The sequence below is a fragment of the Equus quagga genome, chromosome 14 (genome assembly GCF_021613505.1).
Source record: "Equus quagga isolate Etosha38 chromosome 14, UCLA_HA_Equagga_1.0, whole genome shotgun sequence".
NCBI lineage: Eukaryota > Metazoa > Chordata > Mammalia > Perissodactyla > Equidae > Equus > Equus quagga.
The window spans coordinates 3,184,698-3,198,341 of record NC_060280.1 but is presented as its reverse complement, the minus strand read 5'-3'; positions in this window follow the sequence as shown (position 1 = coordinate 3,198,341).

Sequence of the window (13,644 nt, the reverse complement as noted above, 5' to 3'; positions counted from 1 at the left end):
GTATTGCAGTCAGCTACTGTATTTTTTCAGTTAGATTGTGGTTAGTATTCACCCTCTCATCTGTCTGAAATTTGGCATGGCGTGTGTCTTGCTTTGGCCAATGACATGTAAGCAGGAGTGGTGCAGGATCCTAGTGAACAGTTTCCCAACTTCCTTTTCCCTTGCCACAGTGCAAAGCAGCCGAATACCTGGGTCCCTGAATGAGCACCATGTGGTACAGAGTCCCCTTTCAACTGACCAAGGAGGTAAAAGATGAGTGAGAAATAAACCAGGTCTGGAGCTGGCCCGGTGGCCAAGTGATTGAGTTCATGCATTCTGCTTCTGCAGATGGGAGTTTGCCAGTTCGGATCCTGGGCAAGGACCTCATCAAGCCATGCTGTGGTGGCGTCCCACATAGAAGAACTAGAATAACCTACAACTAGGATATGCAGTTATGTACTGTGGGTTTGGGTAGGAAAAAAAGAGGAAGGTTGGCTACAGATATTAGCTCAGGGCCAATCTTCCTCATCCAAAAAAAAGAAAGAAAGAAAGAAAGAAAAATAAACCAAGAATTATTTGTCACCACAGCATAATCTAGCATATCCAGAATAATACAAGCATTTTACAGATTTCTTCATATAGTTTCACACAATAATATTCCTAGGTAGTGGTTGCATATGTATGTGTGTAAGACATTTTGGGCTTGTTGTTTTGTGTGTTTTCAGGGTGGTATAATTTTGGCTTTAGGATATTTGATTGAAATATTTTTTAGCATATTCCAGGTACTGTATTTCACATACAGTAAAACATGATTTTTTATATTAATCTACAATATAACCTCTGTTTTTAAGATAAATTCAACCTAAGATGTTATCCTTCAATTCTCTTCTATTTCCTTAAATACAGTTCTGCCACCAGCAAATAGTGTTAATTTTGTTTCATTGTCATTATTATATGTCTTATTCTGTCTCATGCTTCATTACTTTGGACAGAACTTCCAGACAGTGTTAAAAAGTAATGATATCTTTGTCTTGTTCCTGATTTTAATGGGAATGACTATAGTATTTAACCATTAAGTATGATGTTGGCAATGTTTAAAAAATTATTTACCATGTCAGGGAAGTAACCTTCTATTCTGACATTTCTATATGTTTCTTTTCTTTTTACCCAGAAGTGATCATTCAGTAGCATCAAATGCCTTCTTTTGTTATTTATTGAAATGACCACATGGTACTTTACATTAATCAGTAGGATCAATATTAACATATTAATTGATCCCCAAATGTGATGGGGTGACATTTTTGAATAATTATCTGCTAAATGGCCTCTTCTCAGTAATTTTGTTTTCCCTGAAGTCCTTCTACCTTTAAGAGGAGGCTTATAGCCTCAGAGAAGAAGAATATGAAAACTGCCTCTGGAAGGAGAAGACTGTATTAAAGCAGTTGCTTCCAGACCAGAACGGGAAATGGAAGCCCTTCTGTTTGGAAGACAGGTTTCTAGGGAGAAAGAAGAAGACAGGTAGTTTTCTGAGGGGGTTAGAGAGCATGTGTGGCCAAACATGCAATTCCTCCCGTCTATTCCTGCAGACAACCCAGGCGTGTGGAGTGAAAACGTTTTCTCCTCTTCCAAAGCTTAATAAATTCTTAGGATTAAAAAACAAGCTATTTTTTCTCCTGAGTAAAAGCAGAAGTTTAAAGTGTCTGAATGATGACTACTGGATATCTGTTGTATAGGATCTGGAAATTTTGAGATTTTTGACACATTATTTGGATGATAGATATGTTTAGTGAAGTAATTAGAACTCTTTGGTTGCAAGTAATAGAAATTCAGCTTAAAATAATTAATGAAAAAGTAATATTTATTGGTTGTACTCTTACTGTGTTTGTGGTTTGATTTGAGGAGCCAAAAATATGCAAATAATAATAATCAATAAATAATATTGATTATAATATTTACATTAATATCTATTATAATATAACCTATTATAATATAAATATATTATGATAATATCTATAAATCAATAAATCTAGCTCTAACTAGAATCAAAGACTGCTCAATCTCTCTCTTTTTTCCCATTCTTTCTCATCTTTAATTCTGTCTACACGTTGAATTATGTCTCTTAGATCTCTTGTTACCATGAAAGTGAAGTCATGGGCACTGGTAATTTCACTGGTAGGCGGGGCAGGTAAGGACCAGATTGAGCTGGCTTGGGTCATATGCCTACCGCTGGCACAAATATTTTGTCCTGAAGACAGGATGCTGTTGTTGGTGCAAGAGGGGTTGTATGTCTGCCCTTTGGCCATGAGAGTGAGATGCCATGATTGTTACCTCCTGTGTGAAATAAATGAGTGAGGAGAGGGAGAAATATTTCACTAAAGTAATAGGTGTGTTTTTACCAGGAGAATTGAGGAAGAATTCTTTGACAGCCTACACTAGCAGCTGTCTATTGCAACTAGGAAATGATAAGCCATGGCCAAAAACATACAGACAAAACTAAGAGGCAGAGTAAATACAGGCTGAGTCAACAGTTCAAGAAAGAGTATGTAGTCAATCGACAGTTGACAACTGAGAGGTGAAAAAGATGAGGTGAAAGATCAGTGAAGCATTCATAGGGCAAATGCAACTGGTATTTGTCAATTGAATGGCAATAATGCATGAAGGGATTAAGAAATTGAAGACAGTGCAGCTATTGAATACTTAAATATTTGGTATTGGTATATGTCAAATTGCAAACTTATTTACTTTATTATTAGTAGGAAACAAAAAATATGGTATGAGGAGATCTGAGAATTTTCTGATGGAGACAGAAAGGACGTGTGGACTCTTAGATGCTAATTGGAATTCTCTGAATCCCGATCTGTGAGGAATCACAAACACTCCAGGCACAAGGAAAGTACCCACAGAGTGATAGCCTCTCTCTACTGTCTCATCTGCTTTCTACTTGGTAATGAATAATCCTTCTAAAACGGCCACACTGTCAGGACACCATAAAAAAGAAGGTGGCCCATGTAGGATGGGCTAAAATTTAAGTAGTTTCTATCAATAAAAACATTAGGTAGTTCAATTATTAAGTAGGGTTTAAAATTAAGTGTTGTTTCTATCCTAAAAAAATTATGGAGGAAAAGATAGTAATCTATAAGCATTTGAAGAGATCAAGATGGTTACATACAAAAAGCTCAGATGAGATAAGATTTCAAGTCAAGACAAACGATATATATATATTGGATGACTTTTGTACCCCCATACTCTCAAGCCTACTGTTTTATTCCAGCCTTCACTGTGAATCCAGGTGTGCACAGATATAAACTAATGGCACCTGAGCTCAGCTGCTCACTTTCTACTTCCAGGTGTGCATTCTATAAACAATGCATCTATAAACAAATATGAGGCAGTTATGGGTCAACCCTTGACCAGTGGGCAACAGAATCCAGTGGATTAACACCTGCCTCTTCTGACCCTCAAGCAGACAGTTCTGAAGTGTATTTACATGAATCCTCAGAGAATTCTAGCAGGACTGAGCCCCAGCTGCCCACAATAGCATCAACTTGTAGCTCACCCTTGGATTGTCTTTCCCTGTTTTCCTGTTGCACACTTCCTGGTTCCCCGCTCTTGTTCTTTGGGATCACCTCTCACAGTAAAATACCTACACAAAACCCCTATTTCTGGCTCAGCTTTTAGGGAAAACCTAAAATAAACAATGAGATAATGACAAAACAAGTATTAGTGGCACAAACAAATTCAGGGAGGCTAAGTGCCAGAACAGACGATGTTTGCATACTAAAGGAAAAAACTAATACAAGGCTTATTTTGCGAGTTATGATCTGGTCAGTGAAGTGATGATTCCACTGCTTGGTGAACATGGTGTAACATGAAGAGATTACACTGGAAAGGTAAACCTAATTAGTTTCCACTGTATTACGAGAAACTATACTACAGTGCTCAGAGGCACATGACCAAGACCAAACTACTTCTATGAGCTTCAAGGTTCTTATTCTATATAAAATATAGTAATGATAATATCTACCTTATTTGGTTGTTATGAGGGCCATCAGTACCATATTTTGAAAACACAAGGGCCAATTTCCCCTCCCTGGATGGAAGGAGAAGCACCTTACATTATACTCTGAAAAGAGACCAATCCTGCCACAGAGATATAAAGCACTGGTCTCACGGTCCCTGGAGACTGCTGCCCATGGAGAGACCCCACGAGTCAGAGCAGCTGGCACAATGGCCCTTAGGAATGAACAGCGCTTTATGAAGCCTGCTGCTGGGAAGCAAAGATGCCCTGGATTCAGGACTGTGGCAGGGATTCCTGGAGCTCTCCAGTGCATGAACTCTCCTTTTCTTGGGCACGTGGCTAGACTCCATTTCCCAGACTATTTTGAGTGAGGTGCAGCCATGTGATTGAATTCTGTCCAATGGAATGAGTGCAAAAGCAGCCAGCTCAATGGCTGTCTTGACCCTTAGGAATTCCCATGCCTGATCCCTATGCCTTCCTCATCTGCCGAAAGGAGAGAAACCTGAGGACCCAGAAGAGGGTAGAGACACAGCGTGATAGGAGCTTTTGTCTCTAAATACCTGCATGCAGTAAAGCTGAACACACACACACACACACATATACACACACATACATACACACACACACAATCATTCACAGTGACTACCTGCATTGGAATATGATAGGAGCAGGAAACTTAATTATGTTAAGCCACTGAGATTTGACGATTTATCTATAATAGCACCCAGATAAATTAAACAATGCTGTTATTTACCTTAAATAATATAGTCCTTAAAGTCAATTCTGAGTAATCACATTCATTGAGATGAAAACAGGCATCAGAGCCTGAAACGAGTAACCAAGTGCAGGTGACTCGGACAGACAGTGCATTTCGTGTACTAACCCATTTAAGCCTTCAAAGCACCCATTTTATGGACAAGGAAACCAAGGCACAAGGTGGTTAAGAAACTTGTTTCAAGTTGCACAGTTTCAAGTGGCAGAACTGAGACCAAACCCTGGACACTTGGCTGTAAAGTCTGTACTCTTGACCACTACACAATACAAAATGCTATTTATACTTTTATAATATTCAGATCATCCCAAATTAAAGATTCCTTACACAATTATTAAGAGCCTTTGTCCATGTGAGGTAGATATCGTGCTCAGCAATGAGAGGTCTGATTTGTTTGAAGACCTCGTAACTATGCTGTCAGCCCCCTTGTACAGAGGAGAACACTGAAGTTTGACAGTCTGAGGTTCAAGGCTCCAGAGCTGTTTGAGCTGCTCTTCCTGCCTGGATCTTCAGATTCCAGAGCCTGTGCTCTCATAAGCATGCTCTGCTGTCTCAAACTTGTGGAAACTCCCCTTCCAGAGCACTTTTCCTCCCCGCTGAGTGTCTACAGGATAGCTTTGGAGTAGAATGACATGACGTATGGGAAAGCACTCTGTGAACCAGGAAACACTGCACAAACATAAGGGCTGGTCATTGCCACTATTACGTAAGACAGAGAAGAAACCACGACAACCCAATTGCATGTACTTCCTTGTTATTCAGAAAGGGAGCTCAGAGGAAAAGGCTTGCCTGGGGAAGTCACTACCCTCTGACTGTGTGCTCTGCAGTTCATTCAGAAGACTGTGATTGGGCAGTTCCCTTCCTAAGTTCTGCTTCCCAGTAATTGGGTGATGTTCACTTAGATGCAGCGCAGTGGGATCACCTCTGCCTCATGCGCCTGAGCCTCATTTCCTCACTCAGTGCCTTCTTAGTTCCCTTATTTATTTTCTTTAATATTACAGCAGCACAGCAGGATGAGTCACATGTCCTGCCATTCCCAGCAGTACCCTCAAAGGCCCAGGAAACAATAAGGTGATTTATGGGGCCTTTTCCACCCAAACGCTATACAGTCACAGAAGCTCGCTTTCACAGTGTTTGTCTCTAGATCAGGAACAGGTCTCAGCCATCATATCAGGGAAGGGGCTCTGGAGCATCTCACCACACAACTGTAGTAGGACCATTCTACTGCAGGGAGCTTGGAGTGGCTGGATGACTGGACGGGGCAGAGAGGACAGAGACAAGGGTCCGGGGATAAACAGATGCAGTCCACAGGAAGAGAGGTCACAAGCACAGAGCTCAGGTTGTATATTAATTCTTAGAGTGAGAATGCCAGACACCTAAACCCTGGTCCTCAATCAGGAAACATTTTGTCCCCTGAGGATGACTTGGCAAAGTCTGGAAACAGTTTTGCCTGTCAGATCTGGAGGAGGGGTGCTCCCTGCACTGAGTAGGTAGAGGTCAGGGATGCTTTTAAGTGTTGTGGAATGTACAGGATGGCACCCCCTCCAACAAAAAACTAGCGGGCTCAGTGTCAGTCATGCTGAGGCTGGGAAACCCTGCTCTAAAACTAAGAGGAGGAGCCCAGCCCCACGCAGAATTAGAGTTTGAACTTTCGGATGATGATGGAGGGATGGAGGGGTGTGATTGGGATCTCTGAACACTTGGCAACACCAGTTTTCTTCTACCCAATGGTATTTGTTTAGAAAGTTTAATTATATCACTTTCCTTTTTTAAGTCTTTTCCAGTTTTATTGAGAGATAATTGACATATAATATTGTATAAGCTTGAGGTGTAGAACATGATGTGATATGTGTATATATTATGAAACGATTACCACAATGTTTAGTTAACATCCATCACCCAAGTAGTTACAATGTTTTTTCCTTGTGATGAGAACTTTTAAGATCTGTTCTCTTAGCGACTTTCAGATATACGATACAGTATTGTTAACTATAGTCATTGTGCTACACAGCACATCCCCATGACTAATTTATTTTATAACTGGAAGTTTGTACTTTTTTGACCGCCTTCATATAATTACCCCACCCCACCCAAGACCCCTGCCTCTGGCAACAACCAATCTATTCTCTGTTTATATAGTTCATTTTTTTTTAAATTCACATATAAGTGAGATCGTATAGTATTTGTCTTTCTCTGCATGACTTATTTCACTTAGCATAATGCTCTCGAGGTCCCTCCTTGTTGTCACAATTGGCAGAATTTCCTTCTATTTTATGACTGAGTAGTATTAATTATATAATCACATTTTCTGTATCTGTTCACCGTTGATGGACCCTTAGGTTGTTTCCACATCTTGGCTTTTGTAAAAACTGCTGTAGTGAACATGGAGGTGCACATATCTCTTTAGGATATATCACTTTCTTAAAGAGGGAGTTTGTGATCTGAGGAAGGGACAATGACTGTGGTGCTGGATAGACCTGAATTCAAATGCAAGGTCAATCACTTACTAGCTCTGAGACCTTAGAAGATGCTCTTAAGCTCTCTGTATCTAAATTTCAACACCTATGCAATGGAAGTTGTAATAATTAACTTGCATGGTGTGCTACCATTTAATAAATTGCTGGAGTTTCAGATATCTTCTCTTCTAAAATTGAAGTTCCTTACGGTCAAAGCTGCAGTCTAATATCTGAGGTAGTGGAGGAGGATCAGTGTACCATTTTTTAGTGCCTATGATGTGTTGGTAACTTTACACACATTATTTCACCTAGTCAGCAGGGCCTGTCTTAGAATGGGTGCAGTGGCATAGAGGGAGCAGATGGCCACCCCATCACCGCCTGGGGAGCAGGATCAGTAGGCTGTGGTTTCCCAGCAAGGATCTTAATTATGCCGATGTAATGAGGCATTTTCTTAGTGCAAAACAGATCTGACTCCTGAGCAAGACTGTTCACAACTTCCCTCTTTGTATCTGAGACATCATCCTTCCCTTGGCTCTCTTCTATTGGCTTGATCACATACTATCCACATGGCAGACTTTTAGTCTCCAGCTCTTCCTGGACCTCGGGGTAATAGTCACCAGTTCTCCTGGAGGTTGGAACTGATAATGCTTATCTCAAAGCTCCCATCATAAGTCTTATCTTTAAAGTGTCTAGTGGCTAAAGCCCCCAGGCAAACAAAGACACTCCTATCAATGAGGACTTTCCAGGGATGTAGAGATTATGTCTCAGTGGCTAAGGATAAAGGCTAAACTTTGCTTTGAGGAAGGTTAATTCTGCACAGGGCCATACGTGGGTCTCTGGTCAGCTGTCCTGAGAACAAGAGTCTCCACTGAACCTGGGTGAATGACATTGATGAAGAGCGAGCCTGTGATGCTTTGGGTAAAAGCAATTTCTGATGCTCTGCTCACTTTGGTTGGTTATCTGGGCATGCTTTCTCCAAGACAGAAATACTCATGAAGAATGTTCACTGTGAGAGTATTTTCAATAATTGAATTACACAAGCATACGTGAACCAAACCATTTGCTAATGCTAAAGATTCAAAAAATGAATGAAATAATACCCTGCAACCAACGAGGTCATTTTAGTAAAAGAAAAACAGAGAAGCAGACAATTTGAATAGAACCGAGTAAGTTATGAATGGCATAAATTATGTCTGTGGAATCACAGAAGTGGGGAGCTGAATCCATCCTGGAGATTTAGGCAAATCTTTCCTTGGATGGTCCGTCAAGGATGGTATTTGGCAAAAAGTAAAAGCAGCAGCAGCAGTAACGGTAATGAAAATAGTTAACAATTATATAGAATTACTTTGTCACATACTATTCTAAGCCCTTTGAATAGATTAATTCATTTAAATTATTAATTTAGGAGAAGCATCAAAATCTATTAGTGAACTCTGCACCTCTGCTCTCTCTAAATTCATGTCTTAATATTGTCTGGAAAGTTTGCCACCTTTCTCAGAATGGAGCTAGGGGAGCGGATCCACCCTGATCCAGAAGGCGAGTGTGACATTTGGCTGCAGATACCACTCAACAAATGCCTGAGCAAAAGGAAGCGTTTCATGCTTCACTGGCATTGCAACAGCTGTGCGAACCAGGAGAGCTTCTCCTTAAGCAAGAGCCTGCCTCTTCTTGTTCCTCATGCGCAGACTCCCCTCCTTCTCCCTGGGAAGCAGGAAGCCTCATTTGGAGGCAGGGACAAATCCTGGGGCCTGCGCTTCGCTCGTCTTGCATGCAGTGCTCCCAGTGAGGCCACTTAATCCCATTGACGTCAGCTGAGGCTTCGTGCACAGAATGTGCCACTCAGAATCTAGGGGAATCAATCATCCCTCAACTCGAATTGCCGTGACACCTACAGCCTCCAATTTACTTCGAGTTCGTAGTTTCTTGTTCTTTTCCTTCTCTTTCCTCTCCTATTAAAAGAAGTATATATTTTCTTTCTTCACAGACAACACTAATTAGAGCCCGAGCCTCATCACTGGAAAATCTAGACTATCACTTTGCACCGATAGTTAAGGTTTTCTAAGTAAAGCTGCTGTGGAGAGCCAGGTAGGGCCGAAAAAAAATACCACACATCTCAGATTAAACGTTCACTGAGATGTAGCAGTTAGTAGCCATAAATATTCTTTCTGAGGAAATGTAAGTACTTGATATGGAATTTCATTAACCGAATTAAGGAAGGTAAGGAAAAGGAGGTTCATGAAACATGTATGTATTCTGGGCATGTCACACACATTATCACATATAAGTTGGTCCTCAACCAGGCATAACCTCTTGCCCCCACATTCCCCGGGGAGATGTCTGGAGACATCGTTGGCTGTCACAGCTGCTGGTAGGTGTTACTTGTATCTAATGGGTAGAGGTCAGTGATGCTCCTGAACATCTTGCAATGCACAGGATAGCCGCCCACAACAAAGAATTGTCCAGCCTAAACTCTCCGCAGGACCAGCATCAAGAAACTCTGAAGCTGATTTAGATTTAGTTGTGAGTCTAATTTTTCTCAGTTTATAGATGAAGCCACTAGACGTGATTCAATGACTTGCTTGTGTTCACAAAGCTAATAAGGGGCAGAATTTGAACCCAGCCTTGTCTAGCTGCAAAGCCAGATTCTTCTGCACCATGCTGTGCTGGACACAGCTCGCTGGTAAAGGAAACCAGAACTCTGAAAGGCTGCTCTCGGGAGATGTTTGACTTTTTTCATGTATAGCCGTCCCCTTTTAATGTTTTTGGTGAGGAAGATTCTCCCTGAGCTAACATCTGTGCCAGTCTTCCTCTATTTTGTATGTGGGACGCCTCCACAGCCTGGCTGATGAGTGGAGTAGATCTGTGCCCGGAATCTGAACCTGCAAACCTGGGCAACTGAAGTAGAGTGCGTGGAACTTTAACTACTTGGCCACAGGGCCGGGCCCTGCAGTCCATTTTTTTAAGGAGTTAATTTCATAAGAATAGGAAGGCACCTCTCTGGTACTGAATTATGAAGAAATACTCAGCCAATGAGAACTCCATGGAGTATGCAGGCTGCATATACAAAAGATAATTTCACTTAATCCAATGACAAGTGTCTGCTCTGGCTTCCTTGTCTACTGGGAATCAGTGTGTGTGTGTTTGTGTGAGTGTGTGTGTGTGGGTGCATGTATATGTGGTTCATTCCTCTGCTTTCTCTCTACAATAATCAGGCATGAAGAAATCATGGTCCTCAACCTTAGCCTGTCCTGCATAGTGGAGAAACAGGCAATAGAATATATGCGGCTAAATATACTAGACTAAAGTGTCTACTGAGGATAGCAACACCAGTACCTGCTGACTTTCACACTGGAAGACTAATTCGCTCATCAGTCATTCACTTGACAAACAAACCTTTATTAAATTCTTAGTATAAACTCAGTACACTCAGCCAGACACATAGCAAATAATTACAACAATGTGACGAGTGCTAAACAGAGGTGAGAGCAAGGTGATGGGGGAACAGAGAGGAGAGGCACTTAGCTCTCTTTGGAGATGAGGGAGAGGTCTCCTAAAGGGAATCAACTATAAGGTGAGTGCAATATTGATGTTGGCGTTCACCAGGGGAATAGTAAGTGATGGGGCTAAGGAGGAAAGCAAGAGCCAGAGCATGAATCTTGTGGACTAAAAAGTTTGAATTTTATTCTGAAAGTCAATTGAAACCAAGGAGAGTTTCAAAATGAAAGGAACTAGTGAGATTTACCTTTGAGAAAGATTGCGGCATTGTTAATATGGATTTAGGGCAGTGGGAGAGAGTGGAGGTAGGAACACACGTTTTTGTGTCTGTTGTAGTAATCCAGGTAAAAAAATGATAAAGGGCTGAATTAAGGCAAAAGCAGGGAGACTGGGAAGAAAAGGCCAGAATCAAAATAGAATTAGAGATATAATTTATAAGTCTTGGATGTGGAAGTTAAGAGAGAGGGAGGATTTCCCCCTTGCGGATTGAGTATAGGAAAGCAATTTACATTTGGACAGAGTTACCTTTAAGATACCTAAGTTGGACTAATGAAATATAACAAACTCTACTGGACCATTACTATATCAAGCATCACAAAAGTCCTGTGATGTAGGTGTTAATCTTTTTATTTTAAAGATGAAGGATCATAAAGATTAATTTTGTTCCATTTAATATGTTAAATGCCAGAGCCAAAATGTTACTACAATTCTGAACATCTTCAAGTCTGTGTTTGCTAACCACTACACAAGATTGCCTCCCTTTGTAAAGCTGATGCTCAGCAGGACTTAAAATACACATCTGAGCTGGAAATAAAATTCTGGAGATATGGTTCCTGTAGGTGGCAGTTGAGATCTTGGATGTATATAAAGTCATTTATGCGGAGTGTTAATTAGGAATGAGTGAGAAAGAACCAGAGGTACGGAGGATGTAGGACAGAGCCCCAGGAGCACACTAACATTGAAGATGTGTTCTTCAGGGAGGTTGACCAAAAGAAGTCAAACAGCTACTTCTTTCAAGACTCTATGTTATGAATCTCTTTCTTTGGCTAATTTTAGCCTGTGTCCTTTCCTTGTAATAAACCATGGGTATGATAGCTATCAGTGAGGTCTGAATTCCTGAAGTGAATGAGCAAATCTGAGGGTGGTTTTTGGAACCCCCTAAACTTGCTGTCAGAAGTGAGGTGGGTCTCGTGGATGGTGTTCCCTCTATTGCACAGTTGGCTAAAACCACTGCATGATGTTGTGAATGACCATGGTTTGGGTCAGTAGATAGTCTTCTTCTTAGAGATCATTTTCCAGTACCTAGGATCTTTGAGTCTACCAGAGACCTCAGCAACAAATTTCCTTTCCCCTGTTACAGGGCAGAATTGGGTGATTATGAGGGGAAGATAGAATAAGCACGTTACAAGGATATTAAAGACAGAATTTTCACGAGTTGTTTGCTCTTTTTTCCTTGAACGGCTGTAACCCTCACATCATTTCCTAATATATACAAGTGTTACCCATGGCTTGTGCTATCCAAAGATGGCCACTTTCGCAGATCACTCAGGACTGCATATACCTTAGATACATTACCAGAGAATAGACTTACAATTTTCCAGAGCTGGATCCAGGAGCTGACTGGGCAGCTACACATAATACTTCATCAAAAGGAATAAGTACTGTCCCTTTTTTGGAAGCAGAATGTCTTTCTACCACCCTTCCTGGATCTTCTACCTTTTATCATGGGGCTACTAGCCAGATATATCCTTGGAATAGAACAAGTTTATGAGTCATGAATCACAGAAGATGCTCAATGTTCAAACGCAGGTGTACAAATATATAACTTTCTTATTTCTAACTCAACACCGCTTCTTTTTCAGGCCCTCATGCTGCTTGGCTGGGAAGAATTTTGAGTTGCCCCTTCCTGAGATGTATCATGATTTCTAGTGGCAAATATATAATTCCAGGTGTTTGTAGGAGATCAAAGAGAATATATGTTCTCAGAGATCCCTAGATGCACAAAAAATCACCAAAATGTCCGTATCCATGGTCAGTTTGGTGACCACTTTGTAGGTCTGCTTCTGTGTCACTATGGGCCTTGAGATTCTCTCTGTGAGCCTCTCATGATCCTGATGGCCTCAACTGGCCAATCTCTTCTCTCAGATATTACTACCTTCCAGGGAAGTTACTGAGAAGTTGATGCTGTCCATCTTCCCATTCTCTTCCTCCCTTATCTCTTAGATTGGCAGAGAATTTCTTCTTCCCCCTATTTCTTTTTTGTACTTTTAAAGAGTTCTCAGTCTTTTTTGTTTTTTTAAAGATTGGCACCTGAGTTAACATCTGTTGCCAATCTTCTATTTTTTTTTCCTTCTTCTCCCCAAAGCCCCCCAGTACATAGTTGTATATTCTAGTTGTTAGTGCCTCTGGTTGTGGCATGTGGAATGCTGCCTCAGCACGGCTTGATGAACAGTGCCATGTCTGTGCCCAGGATCTGAACCAGAGAAACTCTGAGCTGCTGAAGCAGAGCACACAAACTTAACCACTTGGCCACGGGGCCAGCCCCACTTCCCCTATTTCTAACTTAAGTTGTCATCTTTTAATTTTTCACACCAGTCTTCTAAATTATCCTAAGCACTTCGACTTTTGGAACACAAAACCCCAAAATATTCTGAAATTATTTTTGAATTCTACCTGTTACATCTATCCATCTATCCTCTGAGACAGTGATCAAAGAACTATTTCCTTAATGGGGGAAAAGGAAAGCAGGAAACTCAGGGAGGGAAAAAAGTTAGAAGAAGCAATAGATTCTAAAGAATCTGCTTAAAACCTTGATCTCAACCCATAATGTAAGATATACATTTAACACCATGACCACTTACCACATGGGCATCCTGCCACGTGTATAGGTAAACATACATTGCCATGACCAACTACCACATTTA